Consider the following 13138-nt stretch of genomic DNA (forward strand, 5'->3'; position numbering starts at 1 on the left):
GAAAATTATAGACCCATATCCTTAATGAACATAGATGTAAAAATTATCAGCAAACTGCATGCAGACACACATCAAAACATCATTCACCATGATCAAGTAGGCTTTATTCCAAAGATGCAGGAATGGTTCAATACATGAAAGTCAACAAACGTCATTAATCATATAGATGGACTCAAAGACAAAAGCCACATTGTCATCTCAATAGATGCAGAAAAGGCTTTTGACAAACTTCAAAATACCTTCATGATAAAAGTTGTAAAGGGAATTGGACTGGAGGGACCATACCTCAACATAATTAAAGCCATATACAACAAATCCACAACCAACATCATTCTAAGTGGAGGAAAACTGAAAGAATTCCTATTAAAATGGGGAACCAGACAAGGAGGTCCACTATCTCCACTCCTTTTCAACATAGTGCTTGAAGCTCTTGCTAGAGCAATAAAAGAAATTTAATTTCCTTTAGGAAAAGGAAATTAAAGGAGTACTAATTGGAAAAGAAGAGGTCAAACTACCCCTTTCTGGAAACGATTTGATACTATACCAAAGAGATCCTAAAAGTTCCACCAGAAAACTCCTAGACTAGAACAATCAACACTTTCAGTATAGTGGCAGGTTATAAAATCAATCCAAAAAAAATCAGTAGCCTGTTGACTAAGTTCCAGAGGACTTTGGAGCATCTCTCAAAATGTCCTATAATGGTGGTGAGTCACCTGTCCTCCTGTTCAGGGAGGCCTTGGAGATCCCACCAGATGGACTTGAACCAGTGTCCAGTCTACAAAGAGGAGGGTCATCTCAGAGGAAACATTTCCTCCAGGCTTGCAAGTAAGCCAGCCATGGTCAAACAGGACCTTTGACTTATCTTCACATAGATAGAACTGATAAAAGAAAGGAGCCAGGGGCTCCTCCCAAGCCCAGGTGACCCCTGAGGAACAGATCCTCCAACAACCTGAAGAGTAAAAATATATTGGTTTATTTGGGCCAACTGTATGGTCTTAAATGCCCAAAAGGAAAGTATAACCTAAGATTAAAGTGATCAGTATATTTCTTTAAGAGTTCAAAGGATTACACTTCCCAGACATTAGGCTTAAGTCCATATAAGATATTATTTAGACAGTTATTTCTCATTGATGATTTTGTTCCTAATCAGAAAGTGCTGCTCAGATGTAAGACTTCAAATCTTGGTTTGCCCACCTGTAGCTAAGGGAGACAACCAGCTATTGTTCTAAAATGATGGACAAATTTGTTTTCTCCCCCTATCTAGAAGACTTTGAGAGGGAATTGACATTGATTCTAACTACTCCAATAGCCATCAAAATACCTGAAAGCAAATCCTGAATCACTCTCGAGTCCAGCCTTAGCAGACAAAAGAAAAATGCGGAGGAACCCAGTAGAGGGATGCTTTTGGAAGCCCTTGTCAAGAAATTCCAATGGACTCTCATATGAACATTTGAAATTTGCCACATTCTGACCTTTTTCTAGTTCCCTGTCTAGAACTTATAATTTGCCTTTACTTCTCCTTCACATCTCCTAGGCACCAGTCAAGGACTTTGTTTTCTCCCTACAGATAAGAGTTATGCAATTTGGGAGTCTTAGATAGACCCACTGAAGGGGTTCCCCAATTGCCTCATCCTGCGACACTGTTCAGCATGGAAGAAGCCAGAGTGGACTGCGTCCTGATTCCCTATCCACAGTTTGGGTAACCTCTTCAGAGGATGGTCTAATAAGAATAGGAAGTAGGAATTGGCTAGGCAGTTAGGGTAAAAAAAAAAAAAAAAAAAAAAAACCCAAAGAAAAGTAGCCAGTTTCTTGGCTAAAACTCACAATGTCCTTGGGCCTCTTAGCAACATACTTTGTTCCAAAGTCCAAAAATGTCAAAAGTGTTTGGGAGCTCTTATCTAAGCCCTTAAAGATTTTAGGGTTAAGTCTTCAGAGGAGGGGAATGTTAGAGTAGCAAAAAGCCCCAAAAGAAAGAAGAAAGAAAGAAAGAAAGAAAGAGAGAGAGAGAGAGAGAAAGGGAGGGAGGGAGGGAGAGAGGAAGGAAGGAAGGAAGGAAGGAAGGAAAGAGGGAGGGAGGAAGGAAGGAAGGAAAGAGGGAGGGAGAAAGGAAAGAGGGAGGGAGGAAGGAAGGGAGGGAGGGTACATGAAGTTGTCAGAAAAAAGTCATGGGGAGATATGGGAGGTGTTGGAGGGGAGGGAGTGGGCATGGGTTTGATCAAAACACCTTATATGCATATATGAAAATCTCAATAAAATTTCTTTAAAAGTTAAAAAATAAATAAATAAAAACAAGCTGAGCATGGGCCAGGGAGCAAGCCAGTAAGCAGCGATCCTCCATGGCCTGTGCTTCAGCTCCTGTCTCCAGATTCCTGCCCTGAGTTTCTACCTTGGGCTCCCTCAGTGATGAACTGTGACCTGGGATATGTAAGCCAAATAAACCCTTTCCTCCCCATGTTGGTAGTGGTTAGAGTGTTTTGTCACAACTGAAAAAAAAAAAACTAAAATACCTGCTATAAGATAGTATCTTCCAGACATTGGAAGGAAGCTTCACCCATGAAATCTCAGCAGTAAGAACGCCTAAACAAGACCTGCCTAATGTCAGCACCACTTGACATGCCAATGTGGATGGAGGAAATTTCACAAGGCTCCACCCCTAGATGAAGGGCTACAGGCAATCAATGAGAGAGGAAGAATCGGGTTTTTTCCAGGGATGGGCGCCCTGATATGTTATCCAATCCCAAGTGGTCAGCCATAAACATGTGCACATACAAGCAACACTAAATGGATTCAATGATTTGTGTGTGCATGAACATGTATGTATATGTATGTATGTAACAATAATAATTAAAGAAGAGGTCATGAACTGGAGGAGTGAGGGAATGCGGGAGGAGTTGTAGGGAGAGAGGGAGGGTTGGAAATAATGTAAATAAGCACTTGTGTATTAAATTCTCCAAAAAGATTTATCTCCCTTTGGAATATGTCAGATCCAAGCCAGCTGCCCACCACAAACTCTCCAGTTGCTCCAAGTTACCCAGAGGCCCAAGTAGGCTGCCTCTGCTGCCCTGCCATCACCCCAAAGTCATGATGCCAGTACCATGCCATCAACAAGAGTACATGAGTAGCTCCCTGTCACCCTCAACCCTGGTAAGCAACCCCTGTAACTCCTCCTGGCAATTAGCAATACCCAGAGTCTCTCTCTTCCACCCACCAACCACCTCACCCACCACACTACACAGAGACTATTAGGGGTCCTGAGACCTCCAACCCAACCTCCACCCTACACATCTCCACCTGAGGTCAGCGTAAAATCTTCCCAACCTCCATAAATCACTGCTCACATCCACTGTGACCCCAACTCTTGCCTCCAGAGGACCCTGTGTAAAACTGTATCAGTCTGAGTCACAGAAAATATTTCAAACAAAATCACAGAAGAAAACTTTTCAAATATTAGGAAGGAGATGCCTGTCAAGGTCCAAGAGACATACGAAACACCAAGTAGACAGCACCAGAAAAGAAACTCCTGATATGACATCATACTCAAAACACTAAACATATAGAACAAAGAATATTGAAAACTGCGACAAAGACCAAGTCACATATAAAGACAGGCCTTTCAGAATAACACACGACTTTCTGTGTGTTTTCAAAAAGTCAAGAGGGCATGAATTGATGTTCTACAAATTCCTAAAGACCACAGATACCAACTCAAGCTACTATACTCAGCAAAACTATCAAGTCATAATACAAGAAGAAAGGAAAAGTTTCCATGATAAAAACACATTTAAGGAACTTATGTCCACTAAGCTAACTCCACAGAGGATACTAGAAATAATCTTTCCCTCTGAAGACAAGATTAAACACAACCAGGAGGGCACAAGGAATAAATAAACAATTCCAGAACAGTTAGCCAAAAATGGCAAAAGAAAACATCACCACAACAAAATAACAAGTATCAATAACCATTGGTCAGTAACAATGCTCGATAATAACGGTCTCAGTTCCCAGTGAAAAGACACAAACTAACTGATTGGGTTAGAAAACAGAGTCCACTGATTTGCTGCTTCCAAGAAACATGGTTCATCATCAACACCATCTTAGAGTAAAAAGATAGAAAAAGTTATTCCAAGCAAACGAAGCTAAGAAACAAGCAGGCAGGCATACCTATTCTAATATCTGAAAAAGTAAGCTTTAAGCTAAAACTAGTCATAAGAAATAAGGAAGGGCATTCATGCTTATTAAAGGGAAAATCCACTAAGAGGATATTACAATCCTAAACATATATGCACCAAACACAGGGGCACCCAATTTCAAAAAAAGACACACTATTAGATATAAAATCATAGACTGACTCCAGCACTGTGATCGTGGATGACTTCAGTAACCCACTCTTACCAACAGACAGTTCAGCCAGACAAAAACTAAACAGAGAAACCCAGCAGTTAAATGATATCATAAATCATGGGCTGGAGAGATGGCTCAGTGGTTAAGAGCACGGACTGCTCTTGCAGAGGACCCGGGTTTGATTCCCAGCACCCACATGGCAGCTACAAACCATCCTTAACTCCAGTTCCAGGGGAATCCGAAGCCCTCTTCTGATCTCTGCGGCATTGCACAACATGGGTGCACTCACATACATGCAGGCAATATACTCATACACATAAAGTTAAAAATAATAATAAATAAAATATTTGTAAAAAATGGTATCATAAATCAAATGACCCTAAGGGACAATTATAGAACATTCCACCCAAACGCCAAAGAATATGCTTTCTTCTCAGCAGCCCATGGAACTTTCTCCAAAATCAAACATATATTAGGACACAAAGCAAGTCTCAACAAATTTTAAAAAAATGAAAGAGGGCTGGAGAGATGGCTCAGCGATTAAGAACACTGACTGTTCTTGCAGAAGACCTGGATTTGAATCCCAGCACCCACATGGCAGCTAACAACTGTCCGTAACTCCAGTTCCAGGGGATCCAACAGCCTCTTTCTGTCCTCCGCGGGCATTGCACGACAAGGGTACACTTACCTACATGCAGGCAATACACGCATACACATTAAATAAAAATAAAATTTTTAAAAGGCAACTGAAATAACATTCTGTGTCCTAGCTGACCACAAAGAAAGTAGATATCAACAACAATAGAAAAAGTGCACAAACCCACGGGAATTAAACAACACACTACAGATCAAAATTGGCTCAAAGGAGAAATCAAGAAGGAAAACTTAAAATTCCTAGAGCTGAGTGGAAATGGAGACACAGCACACCAAATCTACAGGACCCAGTGAAGGCTGTCCTAAGAGGAAAGTTCGTAGCACTAACCACCTACATCAAAAAACTGGAGAGATCTCATACTAATAACTAAATGGTGTACCTGAAGACCTTAGAACTACAAGAACAAACAACATCTAAAAAGACTAGATGGGTAAAGATCATCAAAATCAGGGCTGAAATCAACAAACTAGAAACAAAAAAATACAAAGAATAAATGAAATGAAAGCTGATTCTTTGAAAAGATTAACAAGAGTGAAAAACCTTTAGTCAAATTAACAAAAAGAGAGATAACTCAATTAAGTCAAAAATGAAAAGGGAAACATTGCAACAGATACTGAGGAAATTTGTAGAATCGTAAGAAAATGCTTTACAAATCTATATTCCACTGAACTGGAAAATCTAAGAGGAACAGGTGAATTTCTAGATATATATCACCTAAAAATCAAACCAAGATGAGGTAAACTATTTAAAATACCCATAACAAGAAATGAAGTAGAATCAGTAATTTAAAATCCACCAAAAAGCCCAGGACCAAATGGATACAGCTCAAAATTGTACCAGACCTTCAAAGAAGAACCAATACCAATACTCCTCAAATTATTCTGTAGGATAGAAAAGGAAGGAGCACATCCAAATTCTGTTTATGAATCCAATATCACCATAATATCAAAAGCAGAAAATGATCCAATGTGAAGGTCTGATCTCTGATCTGAAATCAGCCCAGAGCTGGACCGGGAGGCCTCAGTCCCCTGGGAACTTGGATGTCCTTCTGCGGTCATTCCTATCATGAGACCGACTGTTCCTTGAATCCTATTAAACGTACCTAAGTGAGCTTGTACAACAAAGCTGTGTAGCTAATAAAGTTATAAGTAAAGAACAGAATGTTTAATAAGCACAGAAGGACAGATACGATTCCAAAAGGGGCTGAGCCGTGGGAACACGAAGGTACTGCAAATATCATGAAGGTGCTGTAAACGTCATGATGAGATAAACTTGGCTTGAGAAGAACAGTTTCTCTTCCTCTTGTTGTACTATAAATAAGGTTGCTTCTTAAAATAAAGTATGCATTGGTTCACACTGCCTCCTGATTTTTCCTGCACCTGTACGGCGGGATCCTCAAGCCCATCAGGCTTGAATTGTGGTCACTGAACCGTGACAATGCAACAAAACAAGAAAATTAAAGGTCAATATCTCCAATAAACGGATGCAAAAATTCCCAATGAAATACTTGCGAACCAAATGAAAACGCCCAATACTTATTCTTGATAAAAGTCACGGAGAATCTAGAGATAAAGGTGACATATCTCAACAAAATAAAGGCAACATAAGCAAGCCCACAACCAACACCATATTAACAGAAAAAAATCAAAGCACTTCCACTAAAATCAGAAATGAGACAAGAATGTCTTCTTTCTCCATTCGTGTTCAATATAGTACTTGAAGTTTCATCCAGTACAGTAAGACAAGCGAAGGAGATAACGGGATGAAAAAGGAAAAGAATTCAAATATTAATATTTGCAGGTGATATGATTTTATAACACCAAGAGCTGATAAGCACATCCAGCAAAGGAACAGGATATAAAATTGACACAAACGAACTGGTAGCCTTCCTACACACCAACGGGAAGAAACCAGGGAAATAGTCCCATTCTTGGCAGCTGCCAAAGAAAAATACAAAATATCTTGAAATAAATCTAACCAAGGAAGTGAAATATCTGTATAATTAAAACTTTAAGATAGTAAAGAAGAAATTGAAGAAAACAACAGAAGATAGAACTCCAACGCTCATGGGTTGGTCGGGTTAATATCGTGAAAATGACAGCCCTACCAAAAGCAATCTAAAGATGCAATGCAATTCCCACAAAAAAATCCAACACAGTTCTTCACAAAAATTGAAAATTAATGTCAAATGTCATACGGTAACACAGAAAAACAAGGATAAGCCAACACAATGCTGAAGAATGAAGAGCTGCTGGAGACTTCACCATCCCTGATTTCAGCTTACACTTCAGAGCCATAGTAATACAAACAACATAGCTCTGGCATAAAAAGAGGCATATTGATCAATGAAATGAAATTGAGGACCCAGACTTCAGTGCAGGCACTTAAAGCCACCTGACTTTTGACATGGGGGACAAAAATATACGTTGGAGATAAAATAGCACATTCAACAAATGGTGTTGGTCAAACTGGAGAGTGATATGTTGAAGAATGAAATTAGGTCCCTATCTCTCATCGTTAACGAAACTCAATTCCAAATGGATCAAGAACATCAACATGAGACTTTGTGCCCTGAATCTGATAGAGAAAAGGTGGGGAATATGTTGAAACATACAGACAGGAAAGGACTTTCTGAACAGGACCTCAATAGCACAGGCATTAAGACCAACAATTGACTAATGGAACCACATAAAAATTAAAAGCCTCTGTGTAGAAAAGGACACCATCATTCAAGTGAAGATGCAGCCTGTCTTTTATTCTTCTGATAGATGGTTAGTTCTAGAATACACAAAGAACTAAAAAAAAAAATACTAAACATCAAACCAGGCATAGTGGCCCAGCACTCAGGAGGCAGAGACAAGCAGGTCTATACAGTGTGTTCCAAGCCAGCTGGGGCTACAGGGAGACCCTGTCTAAAGAAAAAGTAATAAACATAAAAAACCCAAACAATCCAGTTAAAACTTGGGAAAAGGAACCTCAGAGAATTCTCAAAAGAGGAAATGCAAATGGCTAAGAAATATAATTTTTAATGTTTAGCATCTTTAACCATCAGAGAAATGCAAATTAAACCTACTTTGAGGTTTCATCCTACCCCAATTAGAAAACTAATATCCCAAAAACAAATGATGACAAATGCTGGTGATGATATGGGGTATGGTGAACACTTATCCACTGCTGGTGGGAGTGCAAAGTAGTGCAGTCACTGTGGAAGTAACTCTGGATAGTCCTCAAAACCTTAGAAACAGATCTACCACATGATCTAGCCATACCACTCTTGGTCATATACTCCAAAGACTATATATCATACTATAGAGATACCTGTTCATTCTTGTTCATTGCTGCTCTATTCAGCAAAGCCAGGAAATGGAAACAACCTATTTGTTCATCAACTGATGAATGGGTAATGAAAGCATGATACATTTACCCAGTGAAATATTATTCACCTGTTAGGAAAAATGAAGTTATGAAATTTTAATGTAAATGGATGGCCCCAGAAACAGTCATCCAGAGTGAGGTAACCTAGACCCAGAAAGACAAATATCACATGTTCTTTCTCGTAAGTGGATGCTAGTTTTGGATCTTTAGATATGTGTGTCAGTTGGATAATTCATAGAGGCCAGAAAGCTAGTAAGTAGCCATGTCGGGGAGAGGCTTCATGGAGGGGGAGATAGAATGCACTGATATAAACTATGAAAGGGGAATAATGGACTGTCCTGGTAAGATATACCCACCGATGCAAAAGTGGCACAAATGTTTTGGAATAACAAATCACTTTCTGATTGGATTTAAGGCCTACTCAGTAAGATAGAGTCCATATCTGGTACTGTTATCAGGTGGCTAAACAGGTCACAGGTCATACAGGAGAACCTACTACTATTATTCTGCTAGAATATCATAGTAAACTGACTCCCAATGAATTATTGTTATACACATAGATTAGTGCATCTCCCAACTCTCGCCAAAGAAGTTTCTTGCAGCAGACGGTAATGAACACAGAGACCCACAATTCATCAACATGCAGAGACTACTAGACTGTAGAGTGCTTAGCCATGAATGGAACACTTATATTAAACCTCTCCCAAGGCTCAGGGATCATTGTGGAAGAAGGATGGAAAGACTGTAAGAGTCAGAGGTGGTGGGTGACCACAAGGAAGCAGAGTTTTCCAGACAGCAAAATATTTACTCACATGAACTTACAGCATGGTGTCAGCATGCATAACACCCACATAAGCTCACCCTGGCAGAGAGAGGGGGAGGTGAGTAAGAAGTCCCAAGCCTAGCTGAGGAACTATTGGCAACTCATAGCTGCAGGGAGAGGGAGAGTCGGTTTTTTTAAGGGTGTGATGCTGGGTTGATCAGACTCCAAGGGATGGACCCACACGGAAGGGCATTTGGTGATACAAATTAGACTAAGGCCTTAAAAGTGTATAACAGAGGGCATGAAATGGGCATGGGGGTAGTAAGGGTGGGTGCAGATAGGCGAGGGGGTGTGAAGATGATCAAAGTACATGTATGAAACTCCAAACTACAGTAACAGAGCAAACGTTCTCATTCCAAAAGGGATGAATAGGAGACTGGCGAGGACAGATCCAACTAAAGCAAAACTGAAACCTGCATTAAATCCTGTGGTTCCACGTCCAGCATCTGGGGCACAGAGTGCGATGGTGTGGGCTTCAATGTGCTTGGGCAGCACAAGGTGACCAGCAGATGCAGCTCAAGGCACACCTGCCAGGCCTGTCCCTGGGTGAGGCAGAGCCTTCCAGCAGAACCCTTGTGCAATGGTCAACCTCATTCCCAGTCCTTCTGGACAGCTCCCTGGTCAGCACACACACACACACACACACACACACACACACACACACAGCCAACCCTCATCCATATACCTTGGAACAGCCACATCACCACTTCCCAACTGGCCAGACCCCACCCTTCCTAACCAGGCCCTATCCTCACACCTTTGACCAGTCCCCATCCCAGGTGGCGAGTACCAGTCCCCATAGCCAGGATTCCATCCTAATGGACTCCATAGTTAAACTGAACTGAGGGGCTGGGAGATGGCACAGTGGGTACAAGTGCTTGCTGTGTAAGCATGAGGACCTGAGTTCCAGTCCCAAGCACCTACATAAAAGTGTAGGCATGGCAGGGGGCTGTAACCCCAGCACTGGGGTTGGAGGAATCATTAGGACTTCTTGGTGGCCAACATAGCTCCAGGTTCAGTGAGAGGCCCTGTCTTAAAGGAATAAGGTATAGACCTTCTCAGACAGCCTGAGAGTGGCTGTTCTGGCCTCCATCTGGCTTAGATGCTGAGAACCCAGCAGACTGCCTGAGAGCACCTGGATCTGGCATCCACGTGCTGATAGAATTCCACTCAAACTGGCCAACAGCCCATGGAAAACAGATGATGCAGAGATCCAAAAGTTCGGTGTCTTTCCACAATGGGAGGAAGATCATCCCATACCCACCACCCCCTCCAAGGCTCAAGGACTTTTGTGGAAGAGGTTGGTGGAAAGAATGTAAGAGCCGGAGGAAGGGATGGAGTATTAACTGGAAATGTCCTCCAACCACTATGCAGGCAAGCCATAGTCACACCTCCTTCCCACACTCATCAAAGAGTCAAGGGGAGAGTCAGTTACCCGTCTCCAATCAGTCGACCTTAGCTGCATGTGGGGGGAGGGGCAAAGGATAGATAAGCTGACAATACCAAGAGGCATCTCTTTCACAATTTTATGTGGCTGTCAGGAGGTCACAGGATCTGTGTTTGAGTGTGGACTTTATGGCACAGCCATAAATGTGGGGCACCCACTCTTATTAACCACTACCCTATGCTCTGTTAAAAAAAAAAAAAAAGAACTAGACCAATCCCCTCTCTGTTCATTTCTTCTTTTTCTAACCCCCTTTCTGCCAACAAAGCCAGCATCTTCTTAGTTCAGCTTTTTTTTTGAAAAGGAATAACGTAGGTAGTGATAGAGCAGGACACCCAATGACCTCCTCTGGCCTCTCTGTGTGCACACATGGGTGTGTGCACCTACACACAGACTTACACACACACCACCACCACCACCACCCCAAACCAAATCAAACTGAACAAAACAAATGAACTTAGATGCATCAATCCCATTGTGCCCACAAAATCCCTACTAAAAGATGGAAAAATCTCATCTGACCGAACTGCCTTCCCCAAGGAGCTCATACTTCTGAATTTTCAAGAAAGCCTTTGGCCAAAAACAATACACCCTGACCTGTAATTGACCATCCCCCATGTGAGCGCCAAGTGGCAGCAGCAGGCCAGCACAGTCCTGGCCCCAGGCAGCCTCAGCCAACTCTCCATCAATCCACACAGTTCCTGGAACCCCCAGCAGCAGGGGTCAATCCCCCAGTGCAGGCGACCAGCTCAGACAGTGGGTGATAACGAGCCCAGCTGACAGAGCAGCAGTTCCCAGTTTGACTTTTCCTGTTTGCATGAAGGCAAAATGCAAGATCTATGTAAATCTCCAAATAGAAGCCTTTGCCACTTAGACTGGGACACAGCAGTGGGAAGGAAGGCAGTGGGACTTGGGCCCAGCAAGGTTGCTTCTGGGTTCCTGGGCTGGTTGTGGAGGACCTCCACCCTGGCAGACGACAGATGTGCTGTCACCCCAGGGCATGAAGCAGGCTGGAAGGTAAGATCAGAGTCCCTTCTATGCTGTACTAGGATCCCGGCACCACTTGAGGACATCTGACCCTGAAGTGACCTCACGCTCTAGGTGACCTCACGCTCTAGGAAGGCCCCTGCCGTCCACCTCCTCATCTTGCAGGAGGGAGAGAAGGTGGAAAGAGCTAACCAGCCCTGCTGGCTGGGTGAGTCCCTTTAAGGGGCCAGGCCAGGAACTCTTCAGATCTTGTGAGTCCACCCACGTTTGTTAAGCGAGAGGCACACAGAGGACTAGGGACAAGCTGCACAGCCCCGTGGGGAAGAAGAGGAGGAGACTGTTCCGGGTGCAAGATGACCCACCCAGCACCCCAGCCTCTTCCTGTCCTCGGACACTGACATTAGATGCAGGTCTTGAGTTTATGGGCATGCAAAATTCTGAAAGCTTCTCTCTCTCTCCACTTCCCCCCTGACCCAGGCCGAGAAAGAGAATCTGGTCTACCGTATGGCCATGCCTAGCTGAGGGAATTGGCTGCCTTCCGGAGCAGCGTGCACCCTGAACCAATCAGCTGGAGCTGTGGGAAAACAGGGCTATATGGTCTTCCTAAGGGCACAGGTGGGTGCAAACTGGGTCCCAGAGTCCCTGTTGACTGAGGTTAACATCCTAATATATGCTGAAGTGCACTGCCACAGGCTGCCAGGCTATGTGAGCAAATGACTTGACTTTTCTGAACCTCCACTTCCTGTTTCCATTCCCGTAGGGCAGAAGTAAAGATTCAATTTGTGCCCTCATGCCTGAGCACAGTGAAGGCTCAGCACAAGCTGCCTGGCTCATTATGATTATTACTGACAATAAAGCTGTTATTGGAAAGATAGGGCCAAACATCTGTCCCCTCTTGGCGCCCTAAGCCATTTCGCACTGTGTCCTCAGCGTTCTGCCAAATAGAGGATATGGTGGCGGAGGTTGGGGTCTTGGAGAGGAAGAGAGTGAAAAGCTGTGATTATCAGTCGCAGGCTCAGCAGAAGAAACGTGCTCACCCAGACCACCGAACAATTACACCGTGATGGTGGCAACCAGCCAGATGAGGGTGGGCAGGGGAGGGAGTCAGACCTTCCCCTGGAGAGGTTGGGGAAGGAGAGGGTCTTTCTGAAAGATGCCTGGGTCCATCTTCTCCTTGCTGAATCCCTCCAGTGCCCCAGCTATTAGAACAAAGATCACTTGCCCCAGTGGGCCTTGGAGGCCACCTGAGTCCTGTCCTTATCAGTCCTATGCCCAGCTTTCTGCCTCGCTCTCCTGAATTCCAGCCTCAGCCTCCCTGGCTTTCAGCCAATCTTTTTCTTGCCTCAGTGTGTTTGCAAGGGCTGTTCATCTGTCCAGAATGCTGTTCCCCTGCCCCTTGCCTGGAAACTCTGACCCCTCCTCTGAGTTCCTGCTTATATGCTGATCCCTGTGCCATCTTAAATAGGCCTTCTGTGATCCCTGGCCCAAAGGATGTTCTCGGTGTAAGGTCCAG

The 13138-nt window shown here is 43.3% G+C and overlaps 1 pseudogene; it reads left to right on the forward strand.

Annotated features, from left to right (window-relative positions):
- LOC103727683 overlaps positions 1–12689 on the forward strand; it is a 31211-nt pseudogene extending 18522 nt beyond the window's left edge.
- The last annotated feature ends 449 nt before the right edge of the window (positions 12690–13138 follow it).

The sequence above is a fragment of the Nannospalax galili genome, unplaced genomic scaffold, assembly GCF_000622305.1.
Source record: "Nannospalax galili isolate Female #2095 unplaced genomic scaffold, S.galili_v1.0 scaffold188, whole genome shotgun sequence".
Classification (NCBI taxonomy): Eukaryota; Metazoa; Chordata; class Mammalia; order Rodentia; family Spalacidae; genus Nannospalax; species Nannospalax galili.